Source organism: Phoca vitulina, unplaced genomic scaffold, assembly GCF_004348235.1.
Source record: "Phoca vitulina isolate PV1807 unplaced genomic scaffold, GSC_HSeal_1.0 scaffold29, whole genome shotgun sequence".
NCBI lineage: Eukaryota > Metazoa > Chordata > Mammalia > Carnivora > Phocidae > Phoca > Phoca vitulina.
In genome coordinates, this window is record NW_022589732.1 from 13,763,378 (window position 1) to 13,782,259 (window position 18,882).

General features: G+C 41.1%; 1 protein-coding gene across 3 annotated transcripts in view; it reads right to left on the bottom strand.

Annotated features, from left to right (window-relative positions):
• P4HA1 (prolyl 4-hydroxylase subunit alpha 1) overlaps positions 1-18,835 on the bottom strand; it is a 105,469-nt gene extending 86,634 nt beyond the window's left edge. Inside the window, exon 1 of one of the 3 annotated variants that reach the window (XM_032423557.1) lies at positions 18,815-18,835. The gene's annotated coding sequence lies outside the window, so the exon portion shown is untranslated. Of the gene's footprint in view, positions 1-2,495; positions 2,744-18,814 lie in introns of those variants that run through there. The other 2 variants (XM_032423556.1, XM_032423555.1) reach the window with 2 other exon arrangements.
• Positions 18,836-18,882: the final 47 nt, after the last annotated feature.

Sequence of the window (18,882 nt, forward strand, 5' to 3'; positions counted from 1 at the left end):
CCATTTTCAGAAATATTCAAGAAATACTGCCTCAAGATACCTAGATGTACTTAAAGATTAACTTCATATATCTTTTATTTTTTATTCTTATAGCAGTTTACAGATGTGCAAGGTTGGGGGAGGGGAGTATCTGTAAATTGTACATAATACTCCATGCAGATGTGTGCACTTCCATTTTCTGACCCAGGATCCATACTTTCTATCAGATTCTCAATGGATTTCATGACCTCAAAGTATCTCAAGTCTAAGAGCAGTAATTATATCCCAGTTGATATTTAATTGCTAAATAAAATAAGGCATTCCTTCCACATAAATGAAGGCTCACAGCTTTACCACTGGGTCCCTGGAGTAACACCTGCTGCATCCCTGGAATAAAAGCAGGAGTCTGAACTTAATAGCCTTATGAAAGATATTGCTTGTCAGTATACAACGCACTCTGCAGCATTAGAAAAGGTTAATTAATCCCCTTATCAGAAAGCCAAGGTTCACCTGCAAACCGGGACCACCTAGGTGGTATAAAGCTTTCTTTTTTCAAAAGTGTTTTGCACTGTCTATATTTTTCTACAGTAATTAAAAATTGTATATATTTCTTTTATCTCTGTTACTACCTTAGTTACCAAGGCACAAAATGACCAATGTAATTATCCGCTTACCAAAGTCATGGCTTTAAGTACTTCAAAATAAAACTCATTTTAAGATGTCAAAGGAAACAGCATTATCCATCTAAAAAAAAGAGACAACATAGTCCTTTTCCTAGTTAGTCTATGTTAAATTTATAAGAAGCATTTGCCATCAGCTATCTAAAATACTGACAGGATTCAAGGCATAATGTTTCAAAATCAAAACTGACATTGCTTTTAAAGGTAAGTGATAAAACCTATGCTTCCCACAAAAAGAAAAAGGTAAAATCTGAGATTCTTATTTAAGATTCTGAAATTATATTCACAGGCTAAAAGCTAAAATTAAAGAAAAAACACACGTAATGTCTATTTAAATTTCAAATGAAGGCAACACATAAGTTGTTCACTTTCAGCTTCTTGAATATTTCCTGCTTAAGGTATCCATTTTCTCCATAGAAACTCAATCAGAAAAATCCCTTCAAAATGTTTTATAAATTCAATTGCAATGTTCCTACTATTTCATCTGATTATCTTAGAAAAAGACTAGCCTCATTCATAAAGCTATTCCCACATCTAAACCTAAAAGGGGAAATAAGTTTCTTCCTAGAAACTTTTTTTAAAAAGGAGCAAAAACCTGATGAAAGAACACTGCTGCCACGTCTTTTCCCCTCCCCCACTCACGTAGTGGCAGTTTCATCCCTTCGGAGTGCATTCCAAGGGAAAGTCCAAGAGCCACAGCTCTCCGAGAAACCAGAAACAGTTAAGTTCAAATTGGCAAGTCTCTGTGGCCTTTCAGATCAATTCCTAAAAGGAGAGCTAGCTGCTGCTTCATCCCTTTCTTAAAGCAAACAGCGCAAAATTCCAAGAGTCTTCACTCTCCGGAACGCATGTAAGTGTCAAAAAATTAAACTCTACTTAATACATTCGATTATTCAGGAAAAACAGTCTCCTAGAAATAGGAGAAATGGTACCATTCTTCCTCCCCCTTAAAACATACATCTGGGAGGCATTCGTGAAATCCAACTCAAAGTTCTCACACAACCACGAAACTCGATTTACTGATGTGGAGTTTTAAAAAGCAGAACACTCTCTGCTGAGAGTAAGAGAAGGGGGATGGTGGGGGAAGCTCATGTGCCTTTAAAAAAAAACTCGTGGAAGAAGAGGGAAGGAAGAGGAGCTTCCCCGACGACTGGGTGATCTGACAGCCGCCTTCCTCAAACCAGCAGCCCGAAACTCGGCGCCCGGGGCAGCGTCTAGCTGCTCCAGCAGCACCGCTGCGCGCAACAGATGAGTCGAGCCCGAACTTCTCCGACTAGGTCCGCTTCCCAGACCCGACGACTTTTCGATAGGGTAGAAATGCCTCAAGTGCTTCGGCTCCTGCCCTAAGCTTTTAAAGTCCGCTCTCCACTCCGCCACATGCTACCCATCTGCCGCGGCGGAGGCCAAAAACCCACGCCCCGCCCTCGCGTTCCCCCCAGCTTTTGTAGGGAGGACCAGGTATGAGAGCGGCTCGGAAAAATCAACAGGGTGAGCCCTCCCCGGGAAGGAAGGAATATTCAAGAAAGTCCTGGTCCCCAGGGCGGGGACTGAGGCTGCCGCAGCCCCAACGGTCGGGGGCGCCGACCAGGCAGGAGGCGGGAGAAGGGGAGCACGGAGAAGGGCAGAAGAGCCTCTGGGGCAGCCAGGGGGCGCGGGGCGCCAGGCCGAGTCTCCAGAAAAGAAGGTATTCAGGTTGCTGTGGTCAACTGGAGGACCCTCCGCCCCCAAGCCATCCCACCACAGCGGGCAGGGAGCGGACCACCACAGCTGTCCCAGAAGGGCCACAGCGGTCCTAGGGCCTGAGCCACAGTCTCCCGAGTCGGGGGAGCGTCTTACCTGGGAAGTGGGGCGGGAGGGGCGGCGCGTTCTTCAGTCCCCTGTAGCCAGCTCTCGGGCCGGACACCCGCTCCCTTTCCTCAGCCCGCTGGCGGCGCGACTGGGCAGCAGAGGGAGCCAGTTAGCCCTTTTATAACCTCTAGGCTGCGACGGCAGCGCTAGGGAGGAGGCGACTGCAGCCCTCGCTACGTGAGCTAGATCACACCAGCGCCGCGGGGACTGCGCAGGCGCCAGCCCGCGCCTCCCTCCAGTCGGCACTCGCGGCCCACGCCCGTAATCCCCTCCAGCCCCGGAGTCCTAGGCGGAGAAGGGGGGCGGGCAGGCGGGCCTGGCATGTGATGCGCCTGCGCAGGGTTCTCGCCACGCCGCCGTCACCTTCCTTCCTTCAGATTTGCCTCGCTCCTTTTCATCAGGTTGTTTAAACGCGTTAGTTTCAACGTCGGCCTCAGGCCTGAGCGTCGAAACCACCAGCAATGATATATGAGAAGAGGAGCATGGGAGCGTAGAGAATGAAGCAGAAAAGAAGCCTCGGGTGGAAAATAATACAGTGCATCCTTGGTATCTCGGCTGTCGTGGCCCGGAGGCTTTTTGCCTTACTAACCTCCCTTTTTCACCTCCACTGTTATTTTATACGAATCTCACTCTGCCACTTTTATACTTACTTTATTAGTAGATAAAGTATACGCACTTCGGAGACAGATTTTTTTAATTTAGTTCCCGGCTCAGCCCTGTAAAACGCAGGGCATTAACCTCTCTTTATCTCCGTTTCCTCATCCGTAAAATGGGAATGGTGGTAGGTTCCTCATAGGAATACTGGGAGAATTAAATGAGATGATGTATGTGAAGCACTTAGTACATGCCTAGCACGCAGAAAGGACTTGGTAAATATCAGATGCTGTTGTTACACCATATAAGACACCCAATGTTGTGTTTGGTCTTAGTCTAAGGTTTGCCTTGGCCATTATATTCCTAAAAGAACAAAGCCTTGGGGAGCCTGGGTAGCTCAGTCGTTAAGCGTCAGCCTTCGGCTCAGGCCATGGTCCCAGGGTCCATGGGATCGAGCCCCACGTCAGGCTCCCTGCTCCGCGGGAAGCCTGCTTCTCCCTCTCCCACTCCCCCCGCCTGTGTTCCCTCTCTCGCTGTGTCTCTCTCTGTCAAATAAATAAATAAAGTCTTTAATTAAAAAAACAAAAAAAAAAAAACCCAAAGCCTTGCTATCCGGGAGCAGACAATGAGGGAGATACTTTTACCCTTGTCAGTAAAAGGGAAGAATGACTTCTCTAAGAGAAGAATGACTTCTCTAAGACTTGGGATTCATTAAAAATTGTTTCTAAAGTTTTCCTTGTATGCCAAAAAGCATAGCAATAATTAACATTTGACTCTTACCTAGGAGGTGAAGTTGATTATATGGATACAGAAATAGAGAGCGGGTACTTAGAAGCTCTAGGCATCCAGAAAGTAGATATAAAGATGTCTAACTCAGCGATTGTCAGAGTGTAGTCGGGGGTCCACAAGATCAAAATTATTTCATACTAAGACTGGGCTTTTCCAGAGACTACATGTTCGGTGATATTGCAACAGATTGAATGCAGAGGCAGGTGTGAGAATTCTGTTAAGCCAGACATTATAGAGATTTTCAGAAATGTAAATAGTGCCACTCTTCTCTCTAAATCCTTTTTGCTTTGAAATAATAGTTCTATTTCATTAAAAATGTTATTTATGTTAACATGTAACAGATTTATTGTTTTTTATTTTAAATGAATTAATATTTTATATGTTTGTTTTAACTCCTAATACCGTTAATATTGACAGATATGATTCACATAAAAGCTTTTTGGAGTCCTTAATACTTTTTAGGAGTGAAATGGTCATGAGACCAAAGAATTTGAGAACCTCTAATCTAAACAAATGGTAGAAAGCCCTTTGACACAAGAGGCAAATCTCTGCCTCAAATGGAACTGTAATCCACTGGCCCTATATGAGGTGACTGAAAATTGACAATCCACCCTATAGATAAAATGGCCCCAGACCCCAAGGCAAATTTAATGCAAAGCTGAGAGGCTTCATCTTCAGGGGACTTCATTTGCACTAGCTTTTTCCAAGGCCCTGGAAGGGGCCCCAGCAGTATATTCATACAGTTCACAAAAATTTTAACAACAATCTTTAGACGGCAAACTGGTTCCTCACTGATTTCTCCTCTGTCACACTTCCCCTTGTCTAGTGGTGTAGGAGGGGCTAGCAGGCATTTTTTTTAATTTAGCTGAAGGAAGTTGAGTTAGAATACATTTGGTTTGAGTTTAGTGGGATATATTTTTGTAACTCACAGTCACTTCTACGCATAGTTAAAATACTGCCAGCTGTCCCAGTGTAGGAATGGCATCCAAGAATACTCCTACCACCCATTGTGCCAACCCACCCATCATTGTAAAACAAAGGTGCAGGGCCAGACATTTTATAACCATTTGAATGTGTCTTATGTTCTATCATCAAAAATATATGTATAGTGGAGCAGACACAAAGTTGAAATTTAGGGAGCCTGAAACTAATCTGTGGGATATCCTTCTATTTATTGGATGTGTAAAAAAAAAAAAAAATTTAAGTGATCTCTACCCTCAACGTGGAGCTCTTGAACTCACAACCCCGGGGATCAAGAGTCACATGCTGTACCAACTGAGCCAGCCAGGTGCCCCCAAATGTGTAAAATTTTAATGAAAGATTTAATGCTTGTCAATGCTTAGCTAATAAAAGGAAGTTCTTTTCTGTTAGAATTGAATAAGGATATCCACAATAAAAGTTAGAGTATTATCAGTTTAAAGAAACTTGATATGCCCTGAACTCAAAAAAGTCACACATAATCTTATTTGAGATTCTTCCAAATGTAACGGCAATCCTAAGAATTAACATGACATTATCAGGAATGAGTTGTGAAGCTGAAAGAAATGTCTAACCTGTCCCTTACAATATCATTTGGTTGCCCAAAAAGGACATTTCATATCAATTTTACATATGACTACTCAACCTGATCATACCTGCTTGGTTAGAATGAAAATGAGAGGTACCTTGGAGAGCAAAAAAAGAATGATACAACTCCCCCTTTGAAAGACCAAACATTAGAACAGAACTGCTCTAGCTGTACTATAAATCTCCAATCTCTTCTTGCATCTGAAAAAGTTGAATGGGCTCATCAATTAAAATAAATATTTCTTGAACAAAATATTAAAAGTCCCATATTTTTAGGAAAAGATTATTATATAGGTATGGTAACAACTAATGAACAGAAGTAATTTTAAACTCAATTAATAGATCAATAGTGGTAACTCAGCCTTGTGAACAAGCCTCTAAAAAACCAGCCTGTCAGTGACAGCTTCCTACTTTTTAAAGTTAGCCAAACAGCAACAGCCTTACTCTTGTGAACACATCTCTGAAAATCAGCCAATTGTAAACAGTCTCTCCACCACAATAATTATGATTTCATAGCTGATGTCAACCCAACCCACTCCCATCTTTGAAAGTCAGTCAATCCCTGAACTCCATCTTTCACAAAATACCATATAAGATCAGCAGAGAGACTGGACCAAACAAGTATAGTACTTCTACACATAGAAAATAATAAATCAGCTTTTTATTTCACATTTTGAATGATGGTTACTTCCAAGAAAAGGGGAAGCCAAAATAGAACATGTAGACTTCTTGAAGGCAGTTTTAATCAAATTGCATTCACACATATGAAACGATTAGAAATCATTTGAGAGAGTAGATAAGTACTGAATTGTCAGGATTATAAAATACTACACACTTTACTTGGGAGGAGAAATAATAAAGTTGAATTGGATAAAATAAGTAATAGTGGATAAGTTTTTCAGCAGGGGATTAAGATGATGGAAGCAATGTTTTAGAATATTATGCTATGTAAATTAGAAGAGAAAGAAAGTGGAGTCTAGATTAGTAGTCCAAGATTTATTGAATAAATATTTATGGAACACCTACCAACGGTGTCCAAGACACTGCCTGCTAGGCTGTGGAAGATCAAACTTTAATTAGGCAGTCTCTTAAAGAGTTTATAAGCTTATTGGATAGAGTGATATATGATTCCTGCTGTCATATAACTTGGAGTCCTTTGAAGGAAACTGAAAATACACTAAATAAATAAATAAATATTAATTATAATAAAAGAAAATAAGGTGCTATGGAAAAGAATAACAGTAGGGACATAATTTAGATAACACAGGGAAAGTGTCGCTGAAGAAGTGACATATAAACTGAGACCTGAGTTGGCCAAATGAAGTGTGTGAACAAGAGCATCCTAAAGAGAGAGAATAGCATGTATGAGGAGCATGTGACAGGAACAAGCTTGATGCATTTGAGAAGCTAAAAGAAACTTAGTGTATTTGTAGTTCCATAAGCAAGGGAGAAACCAGGATGATCAGTATACAGAGGCTAGATTAGGTAGGGCCTATTTGGTACTGTAACAAGTACAATGGGAAGGCACTGAAGTATTTTAAATAATGAGGCAATATCATGTTGTTTACCTGTCACAAAAGAAAATGCAATGTAAGGGCACTGTGGCTCAGTCATTAAGCATCTGCCTTCGGCTCAGGTCATGATCCCAGTGTCCTGAGATCGAGTCCCACATCGGGATCCCTGCTCCGTGGGAAGCCTGCTTCTCCCTCTCCCACTCCCCCTACTTGTGTTCCCTCTCTCGCTGTGTCTCTCTCTGTCAAATAAATAAATAAAATCTTTAAAAAAAAAAAAGAAAGAAAGAAAATGCAATGTAAGAATATGAGTTTTCCATGTCACTGGGCATGGGGATGAGCCTTGGGACTAGGAGCAATAGGGGCTTTCTCTTTAATCATGAGTAGGAACACAAAAGTCAAGAGATGAATGCAGCTGAAACTGGAAACCATTCCAGTTACTAACATCCTATCACTGCAGACTGAGGAAAAGTGGCTGCAATGGGGTAGCCAGACCATCCATGTCATGTGGCCTCAATAGGGATGCTCACTGTAGCAGGCAAAATAATGGCCCCTCAAAGATGTCCACATCCTACTCCCTTGCACCTGTGAATATGTTACTTTATCTGGCAAAAGAACTTTACAGATATAATTAAGGACCTTTAGATGGAGAGATTAGTCTGGATTGGGTGGGCCCAATTTAATTAAATGATTCTTTACAGCTGAAAACTTTTCCCAGCTGTGAGGATGGAAGCAAAGTGAGATATTTGCTACATGGCTGATTTGAAGATGGAGAGAGGGGACTAGGAGCCAGGAAATGTAGGAGGCCTTTAGAAACTGGAAAAGGCAAGGAAATGGATTCTTCCCTAGAACAATTCAGAAAGGGACATAGCCCTGGTGATACTTCTGATTTTAACCCACTGAGACCCATGGCAAACTTCTGACTTACAGAACTGTAAGATAATAAATGTGTATTGTTTAAGCCATCAAGTTGGTGATAACTTATCATAGAAGCAATAAGAAACTAATACACTCATCACTTATATGACTATGACTAAAACAATATCTGAAGACAATGACATTTCCCAAGGGTCTGAGTAAAGTTCCTAATGTTCTGTCCTAGAAGTGAATATAGTAATTAGGACTGACCCCTTACACAAGAAAAGCATTCTTGAAATCATGGGAATTATCTGAGGAAGAGGACTCTAGAGAGGAAGAAAGTCCTCTCAATAAGCAGGACAGAAGCATTAAGACCTTTAATTTTAATAGCAAAAGGCATATGACCTCAAATTGTACCCTCAAGCTGGTAAAGCAGAACATATTAGTTACACCAAAAAAGTGCCATGGTCTCTAGTTTGGAAAGCTGGCCAGAATAATGGTATCAACAACCAAAATAAAGAAGTTGGGAAAGTGAGCTAAATTTTCAGAGCAGTTGAAGAGTTTGATTTGGAATCTTATTAGATTTGAAATGACAGGGGTCATCACTGGTTTTAAACTTATTCTGCCAATTAATAGTTTGTCAATACTAAGCAGATTTCCATATCACAATGAAACCATATATAGAAACTAAACTTCTATCTACTTGCGGTTCTACTTTAAAATTAATCCGTGGTTTCTTTAGATTTAATTCTGCTAAACTTGAGTCAGCCGCATATTAACTGCACAGGTCTTTCTACTGCTGGTTGGCAAGGCAAGACTACCTCCCCGTGGTATTCATTAGTACTGTTCACCAAATATTTCTAGGACTTTTCCCAGACAGAAAGTTCTGCTCTTCTCCACCTTCCTTTTTTTTTTTTTTTAAGATTTTAAAAATTTATTCATTTGAGAGAGAGAGAGAGAGCATGCATGCACAAGCAAGGGGAGAGGCAGAGGGGGAGGGAGAAGCAGACTCCCCTCTGAGCTGGGGCTTGATCCCAGGACCTGGAGATCATGACCTGAGCCAAAGGCAGATGCTCAACCATTTGAGCCACCCTGGTGCCCCTCTTTTCCACCTTCTTTAAAGTTAGTTGTGGCCAACAAATTTGCTTTGGCCATTGAAAGTGACATGTTTGAAATTCAAAATGTGTTCATCACAGTCTCTTTTGAGTACTGCAGTTACCATGGAAGCCCATATCAAGATGAAGCTTTAATCAGTCCAGATCTCTTGAGTTCCTACAATGAACAAAGCCTCAAACTCTGTACTACCTTGACAATCTCCACTGGGTATGTAGCATGAGTGCAAAACAAACTTCTATCATGTTAACTCACTAAAACTTACAGTTATTTATAACTTCAGCATTACCTAGTCTATCTTAACCTATGTACTGCCTAAACAAAGTCAAACTTTTCCATCACAAAACTTATTACCAGAATTGTATTTATTGATTATATTTGTACCTAAAATGGACACTGTGTGCTGCCTACCTAGAATTCATCCCCCCACTTTGCCAACCTTATTAAGACTTTCCAAACTGCATAGCAATTCAGTGTAGGTGTGACTTCTACTTCTGCTTGGGAATGTAAAAAAAAAAAAAAGTGCAAAGAATTTTGCTCCCACAATGACAAAAAAAAGCCAGATAATCTGCAAAAGCATACATTTTCTTGAGTACACCACACAGCTGAGGTTGCAAGGCAACCAAGTAACTTGAGCTCCAAGGAGAAATGGGCCACACAGTTTAGACCTTTGGCAGAGTAAGAAATAACTCAACAAAAAGTTTAACAAATTGCTAAAGGTCATGTGTAGGCTAGTATATCAGTTTGGAGCCTCAGACACAAAGGGAGATTGCACTTGCCAAGTTTTTCCCACAAGCTCAGTGGTAATCAGATGAATGATTAGGGGCAGGGCAGGAGATCATAGAGAACCCCAAATGTTGCAGACATAAAGGAGGTAATTGGCAGCTGCTAGGAATTGGGCATAAAACCTCCCAGACCCTTTTTCGTCCAGACTCTTTTATCCTATGAAGCAAAAGCCATAAGCCACTGGATAAGGGGTAGCAAACACGTTGGCCCCCAGGGCACAGACAAAGCTCCCTTGTGGATAGGGGAAGTGTAGAAGGAAAGACCTATATCTTTTCAGGGGGAGGCAGGAAATTCTCTTAGGCCCTGGATCCTACACTGATAACAAGCTGAGATCCACTATTGCTGAGGGAGGAGCAGGAAACTCTTGTCCAAGACAAACCATAGATAGAAGGCTGAGTTGGCTTCCACAGAGAGGAGAGTGAAGAAGAACCACCTCCCAAGGCCCAGGCACACAGAACCTCCCTAAGACTGAGACTGGACTAGGACACAGAAAATCTCTATCACAAACCCAGCCTAACACTGAGTGTGGAGAGAGAGAGACCCTCTGTGGCATAAGAATGAAGGGGCAATTGAAAGCGCAGGGGGAAGCAGGAACACTGAGAGAAACTCTCTGGCACACCAGCCCCCATGCTAAGCACAAGGAAACAGCATCTTCCTGCTAAATGAATTTGAAGTCTGTGATGTACAAAGCCCCAGCCCAGCTCCACTCCTAACTAGATTGATCCAACCCCCAACATTAACAACCTGTCAGAAGAAGAGGTGTGTTCATTGTCAGGTGTGGACACTGCTTACCAGAAAATAGTACTGTTTTACACATAATGTCCAGCATTCATTAGAAAACCATGAGACACACAAAAATCCCATTGTCAAGAGACAAAGTAGTCAACAGAAATGGAGTCAGAGATGAGCCCGATGTTGGAACTATCAGATAAGGACTTCAAACTAACTAGTGAAAAAAAGTGGGCAAAATGCATGAACAAATGGGGAATTTCAGTAAATAGATGAAAATTATAAGAAAGAGTCAAAGGCAAGTGCTATTCAGAGATGAATATTTCTTTTGATGGACTTATCAGTGTACTCAACACAGCTGATAAAAGAAGGACAAGTTATCCAAACCAATACAAGTTTCACCAGCTACCCAAAAGTACAGCATTTCTATGAAACCTTCCCTAAGCTGAAATGGCATAAAATGAAGAAGCAATAACCATAAATTTATATGGAAAAATTTTTTAGCATTCCCAGACCCAAAAAATAACCTCTCTTAGGCCTTTCTGATACCTTAGAACACATCTTGCTAACAGATGCACAAAATAAATCAAGATAAAGCACAGATGCTTACAGACACAGTGCAAAATTATGGTGGCTTGGTGCTGAGATGCTGAGTGTAGTTCTTGGGGAAGGATCTTGGCGGTGCCACTCTCTCTGCTTGGGGTGCAGCCTGCCTCTATAGTAGCTCACAGCAAAACAAACACTGAACACTATTTTTGCTTTTTGTCTTTTTTGGTAAAAGCAAAAATCTTCTTCTGATTTCTTTCAGATAGCAAAAACAGGTACTGATGTAGCTCTTTCATAAAAGCAAAGTGGTGTTAGGCAAACTTTTGAAAAGTAGGGGATGCCAGTAACCAAAGAGAAAAAAAGTGAAAAACAAATAGAACAATAAAATCGGCTGTGAGACAGTATCACAAATCCTACATATGTGTGGTTGGAGTTCCAGAACGGGAAGAGAAAGGAAATGGGCCCTTAGAAATATCTGCAGAGATAATGAGAAAGTACATTCCAAAAATAATAAAATCAAACTGCATATCCAAGAAATTTATCTACTCCCAAATCAGGGGAGGCCCCTCATCCTGATAAGCCTGATTCACATCAGTAAGGGACAATCTGTCTTGTCACAGCAATTAGGGATGGTCACCTAACCCAGGTCCCAAACAATTCATGATGTTCCTTTGAGCCCAGGAATTGTTTGGTTAGGGGTTCAGAAAGTGGGGATTGTAGCCTAAATTGATCCAAATAGAGTGAAGACCAATACTTTTGTTTCATGGCTGAGGGTAGACATACTCTCTGGATAGTAACAAAAAGGTAAATAGCCCTAAGATCTTCTGGCAGCCCTTTGTCTACCATGATGAAAGCCAACTTGAGGACAAGCCAATACATGAAATAGGTCAGAGCTAAGAGAGACTGAGTAAAACCTTAATCAAGTGGTATCTGAGGCCCAAACTACAGCTGGATGTTTTAGCTATGCAAGTGAATAAATTCACTTATTGTTTAAGCAAATTAAATTTGAATTTTCTCAAATCTCATTTGCAAGTAACAAAACACATCTTAACTGATGTAGAACCCTAGCACTGGTATTAAGAGTTGTTTTAGAGAAGGCTCCAATTCAGCTCTCAGATGTTTTCTTGTTTTGAACCAAATTTCTAATTCCCAAAGGAGGTGTACTTGTTTTCCAAAAGGAAAACAATCGTGTCAGGAGACTACTACCTTTTACCAAGCAACTTTTGCCTTTGCTCTATTTGGATCAATTTGTTGTAATAAGGAAGCCTATTTTAGTTATTCACTTATTCATTCATTCAATAAATATTTATTGAGCATTTACAATATTCCAGGCATTGGGGCGCCTGGGTGGCTCAGTCGTTGGGCGTCTGCCTTTGGCTCGGGTTGTGATCCCGGGGTCCTGGGATGGAGCCCCGCATCAGTCTCCCTGCTCAGCGGGAAGCCTGCTTCTCCCTCTCCCTCTGCTGCTCCCCCTGCTTGTGCTTTCTCTCTCTGTCAAATAAAATCCTTAAAAAAATAAAATAAAATAATGAACCTCTCAAAAAAATATTCCAGGCATTATATCTAGCATTGGAAATACATTGGTGAATAAGACACATTTACTTATTTACTTTGGTTGTGAACAATTTATGAATAGCATGACAGCTGTATCAGACTCCAGTTACTCCTTTCTCATTTTCTGGTATCTTTCCTTAGCAATGTATCATTCTTTGAATATAAATAACTTGAGTCCTAAGTATTACATATTTTCAGGTGCTATAGCAGGGGAATTGCAGGTGCTTGCAGGGGAATGTCCAACAGCTATTCTGTCAAGCATAAGACATGTTTACAAATTTTAAAAAATATATTTTTATTGAAAACAATTAAGTTACATTTCAGAAGAATGCTTTGGTTATAAACAAACAGCATCTGACTTAGCTGTCTGAAAGATTTGCAGAGCTTGGCTAGTCCATGCATTCTTCCACCCAAATGAGCTTCTCAAGAGCTCAAACCAGGCGAGAATGCCAGAAATCTCAACTTTATTTGGTGAAGCAAGATTCAGAGTTTAGGACCTGGAATTCATTCTGTCACAAAATCACAGGATTTGGTAGGCAGAAAAACTCTGACCTAGAAGGAGCACTGGTAGAATCAGTGAGCCCAGGGGGTGCCTGGGTGGCTCAGATGGTTAAGCGTCTGCCTTCCGCTCAGGTCATGATCCCAGGGTCCTGGGATCGAGTCCCTCATCGGGCTCTCTGCTCCTTGGGAGCCTGCTTCTCCCTCTGCCTCTCTCTCTCTGTCTCTCATGAATAAATAAATAAAACCTTTAAAAAAAAAAAAAAAGAATCAGTGAGCCCAGGTTCTAGTCCATTGTTAACAGTATAGAAGGGTGCCCTAAGTGAGCTGTTTTAACTTTTATGCTTCATCCACCAAATGACCATAATAATATTTGCCCCCATCAACTACACAAAAACATGAGAATTGATTGAGATAGTTGTTTTGAAAATTCTTGGAAAAGCATGAAGTACTACATTAATAGGAGTAATCATCATTGGATGCTGTATAGTATAGAATGTGTGAGGTTTTGTTTTGTTGTTGTTTTTTAAAGATTTTATTTATTTATTTGACAGAGAGAGAGAGAGACAGTGAGAGAGGGAACACAAGCAGGGGGAGTGGGAGAGGGAGAAGCAGGCTTCCCGCCAAGCAGGGAGCCCGACGTGGGGCTCGATTCCAGGACCCTGGGATCATGACCTGAGCCGAAGGCAGACGCTTAACGACTGAGCCACCCAGGCGCCCCTGCTCTGTTGTTTTTTAATCATAGAGCCGAAGTTGGTAAGTTTTAGATCTGTTTCAATGACTTTCACAAAAATTATGAAACGGAGTGATTAGTTCTTTTTTTTTTTTTTTTTAAGATTTTATTTATTTGACAGAGAGAGACACAGCGAGAGAGGGAACACAAGCAGAGGGAGTGGGAGATGGAGAAGCAGGCTTCCAGCTGAGCAGGGAGCTGATGTGGGGCTCGATCCCAGGACTCTGGGACCATGACCTGAGCCGAAGGCAGGCGCCTAATGACTGAGCCACCCAGGCCACCCAGAGTGATTATTTCTAATCTTAATGTGTACAAGGGGTAAAGAGAAGGATGTTTATTTATAGCATCTGTAATTAGTCTATGGTTAATGTTAGTTCTTTAGTCAATCCTAAAGTTAAAGAACACTGTTTGATATCCTATACCAATTTAAGGAATACTTTTAATAGAGCTACTGTGTTAGATTGTTTGCACTAATAGTCCTAATTCTTCCCTACTTCCTGTATTCACGCTTATGTCTTTAAAAAATTTACCTGGCCCAAAATGAGGTCTGGCTTTTCCCCCTGGTTTTTGGGAGGTAATCTCACGCCTGATAGGAGTATCTTTGTTTGCCTGGGGGTCTTGGAGCCCACTGAATAATTTAACAATGTGAGTTAGGGTGGGGATTGGCCATACCCAATGGCCTTAGAATAGGGATTGTCCACACCAGAAAGTCCAACAATGTGATTTACAATTGGAGCTTTGGATGATGGAGCCCCAGTAGGAACTCTGGACTCCAATGCTCAAGTGAGTTGCCCTGGTCAGCAACATCCTGTATGTATTGTCACTCATTGATGCTGGAAAAGTAATGCATCCCAAGTGTGTGGGGAGAGAACAATGGGAGCTCCACTTTTGGTACTTCTCCAGATTCTACCTTATGTGCTTCTCCCCTTGGCTGATTTTAATCTGTATCCTTTCCCTCTAATAAGCCATAATCATGAGTGTAATAGCTTTCAGTAAGTTCTGTGAGTCCTATCAAAACTGAGAATGGTTTTGGGAAGCCTTGAAATTTATAGTTGGTATCAAAGTGAGAGTCATCTCTTGTGCAGACTTGCATATTTCCACGTGCCATCATCATCAAAAGAATGTGCCCATGCTAGCTTGCTAGCAAATGAGAGACACATGGAGACACATGGAGCACCCCCACTGTCCTAGCCAAGACCATTTTAGATTATCTAACAGTGTACTACCCCTAGGCATATAAATGAGCTTAACCAAGATCAGCAGAATCACCTAGCCAACCACTCCAGGTGTGTGGGTAATAAACACTTGTAAGCGTCTGTGATTTTGTGCTTGTTTGTTATGAAGCATTATTGTTACAATAGATAACTGATAACAGCTATCTCCCAAGCTTCCATTGTAATGTAGGAATAAAGAGAGTATGGAAAATGTAAATCAGGGGGAAATCTCTAAATTCTTTTCATCCAACATCGAAAACATAATGATCATATATCTGGATAATACTTACGTTATAAAATATTAGAGATTTAGTGATATCTCCAACTGAGGCTTAAAGAAGTAAAATAATCACCAGATTAAGTAACAGAAAAAATTACATTTGCTTTGGGAATATAATGACACACAATATACACTTTTTCTAATACTCAGAACCTCTTTAGATATTGGGGTAAAGGTGAAACTATACAAGACACCAGAGAAGTGAAAGTTTTTTTGTTTTTTTTTAAAGATTTCTTTTTTTTTTTTATTTATTCATTTGACAGAGAGACACAGCGAGAAAGGGAACACAAGCAGGGGGAGTGGGAGAGGAAGAAGCAGGCTTCCCGCTGAGCAGGCGCCCCGAGAAGTGAAAGTTTTTTAACTATAGTCATAACTCATTACTGAAAGCCTTTGCCAGGGGCGCCTGGGTGGCTCAGATGGTGAAGCATCTGCCTTCGGCTCAGGTCATGATCTCAGGGTCCTTGGATCGAGCCCCAGGGAGCCCGCTTCTCCCTCTCCCTCTATTGTTCCCCCTGCTTGTGCTCTCTCGCTCTCTCTGTCAAATAAATAAATAAAATCTTTAAAAAAAAAAAAAGAAAAGAAAAGAAAGAAAGCCTTTGCCAGATCTTTCAACTGATAATGAAACTGGTAATTTTTTATTAACTTCTGCCAAATTTCTGATGGAACTGCTAGTGACTACGAGACTGCTAGTGAAATGGTTCACAGTCATTTAAAAAAGGGGGTTGGGGAGGAAAGCAAAGAGAGTAAGAGTTCAATTAACAGGAAATTGAAACCCAGTCAGTCTAGTGACTGCATTATGCTAACAAAATCATGTATTCAAATTAATTTTTAACTTGGTATACCATAATTGTTCCGTTTTATCTTGTCTTCCAGCTGCGTATGGTCTTGGTTCCATTCACTGCTATGTGTTAAGCATCATTCCATATTTGGGAAGGTAGAGGAGAAGGAAACCTACTGTACTTTGCTCTTGAAGAGTAGCGTAAGGACCTCCCAGTGTTTATGGCACCACTGGCTATGCAGATAGGGCTCTTTGAAAGTGGCTTATTATTTAAGGGACCCTCACGTAAACCCCTTCCCACCCATTTGCTTAGATCTTTTTCTTGTCCCACATGTAATGGGACACTATCCAACCATAAACCTGCCAGCAGAATGAAGTTGTAATTTCTCTCCAAGTTTGCTCCGGTACACCCTACATCCTATGTCCATTCCCATAAGTGGCCAAAGACTGAGTAAATGAGCTGTTGTCTCACATGCTTGCATGTTAACTCTCTCTCTCTCTCTCACACACACACATACCATACGCACATATACATGCATAATTAATTTTTGATGGCAGAGGCAGTATGTTATTCACCACTGTAACCTCAATTCTAGCATGATGCCTTGCATATGACAGATGTTCAATAAGTATCTGTTCAGGGGCGCCCGGGTGGCTCAATTAAACATCTGCCTTCAGCTCAGGTCATGACCCCAGGGTCCTGGAATGGAGCCCTGTATTGGGCTCCTGCTTCTCCCTCTGCCTGCCTCTCCCCCTGCTTGTGCTCATGCTGTCTCTCTCTCTTTCTCTCTCACAGATAAATAAAATCTTCAAAAATAAATAAATAAATAAATATCTGTTCAATGAATTATTAAACACATATCTTTAAATACATTGTTACTTTTGGGGTGCCTGCGTGGCCAGTTGGTTAAGCATCCAACTCGGTTTTAACTCAAGTCATGATCTTGGGGGCATGGGATCGAGCCCTGCGTGGAGTTCCACACTCAGCCCCGAGTCTGCTTGAGCTTTTCTCTCTCCCTCTCCTTTTGCCCCTGTCCCCGCACATGTGTGAGCGTGCACGCTCTCTCTCTCAAATAAATAAATCTTTTGGGACGCCTGGGTGGCTCAGTTGGTTGAGCATCTGCCTTCAGCTTAGGTCATGATCCCGGAGTCCTGGGATTGAGTCCCATGTTGGGCTCCTTGCTCAGCCGGAAGCCTGCTTCTCCCTCTCCCAATCCCCCTGCTTGTGTTCCCTCTCTCGCTGTGTCTCTCTCTGTCAAATAAATAAATAAAATCTTAAAAAAAAAAATCTTAAAAAAAAAAATACATTGTTACTTTCACCACCAAAAGCTGGACTGGGATTCAACCACTTGAGGCTCAATTTTTACTCTTAAAACAGTATTAATTTATAACATGGTTAAACATTGCCATTGATTTAAACTTAAGCACGTCTGAGGAAAGATAATTTTTACCTTATCATGACCTAAAAACATTATGAGGATTATATTTATTTATACCATATTTGCTGTATTTACTAACCATGCACTGTGATTGTTTAACACAATTAATGATTTGATTGAATATTTTTAACAGCTTTATTGAGCTATAATTCAAATAACATATAACTTACCCACTTAAAGTGTGCAATTCTACTGAATGATCTCCAGTTCTTGGGCTCACAGAACTGTGCAGCTATCACCACAATCAATTTTACATTTTCATCACTCAAAAAAAAAAACAAAAACCCCAAACCTCTGTTCCCACCGGTATCCCTGAAGTCTAACCTCCACACACATAGTAATTCCTTTACAATGTAAGTCAAATCATCTCATTCTCTTGCTCAAATTCTTCTGTAACATCCCATCCCTCTCAGAGTAAAAACCAAAAGGATTACAATGGCTGTCTAAGAATTGTAAGATTTGTGAAGTCCTATGTGATCTGATACTTGGCTACTCTTTGACCTCATCTCTGACCATCATGCTTTGTCCTAGGCTTTCCTCAGACCTGCCAGTTATGCTTTCTCCCCAGGACCTTTGCATCTGCTGGTTTTCTCCCGTCTACAAATCTCTTTGCATAGATTTCCACTTGGTTTCCTTCCTTAACTCTTTCACTGTCTTTGCTCAAATATCACTTTTACAATGAGGCTAGCCACCCTATATAAAATAGCAAAATCCTCTCTCCTCTTACCTTGCTTTATTTTTCTCCTCAGCACTTATAACCAGACACAGTGTATATTTACTTGTTTGTTTTTCCTTTAGAATGTAAGTTGCACGAAGACAGAAATTTTCATGTTTTTTCCCCCTGCTGTATCTGGTGCCTATTAACAGTCCCAGGTACATTTGGTATTCATTAAATACACGTTGAACGAAGGTGCTTCAAAACTGTCTTCTATAAAGTAAGAAAAGAGCAGAACCAAAGTAGTTTTGCTAGACTGCTTTCAGTCCTAAGGAATCCTGCCACGGTTGATCAAGGGATGCATTCTAACATAAGCTCACACACATTTAGACACCGTCGGGTCCTTTTAAATTGGCAGAATTCATGAAATGTTAGAACTAGTTCTAAAGTGGGCATACAGAGACAGAAAGGTTGGAAGTTATCTGAGTTCCTGCCCCAACACTCTTTTCCTCCCCCACAAAATATGCCTTCTGTGTACTAGGATGGGTTTAATGACTACTTTTTTGTTATTCAAAAGTGAATCTACTGCTTCTTCAAAGACAAGGTCGGTAGTTTTTCTGGTAATGGATTTAGAAGATCTTAGATCACGCTTTTTGACACTCACGGTTAACTTTGCTGTTGGAGCGGATAGCAGCATGCCTCTGGATTAAACTACAATTCCCAGAGCGCATC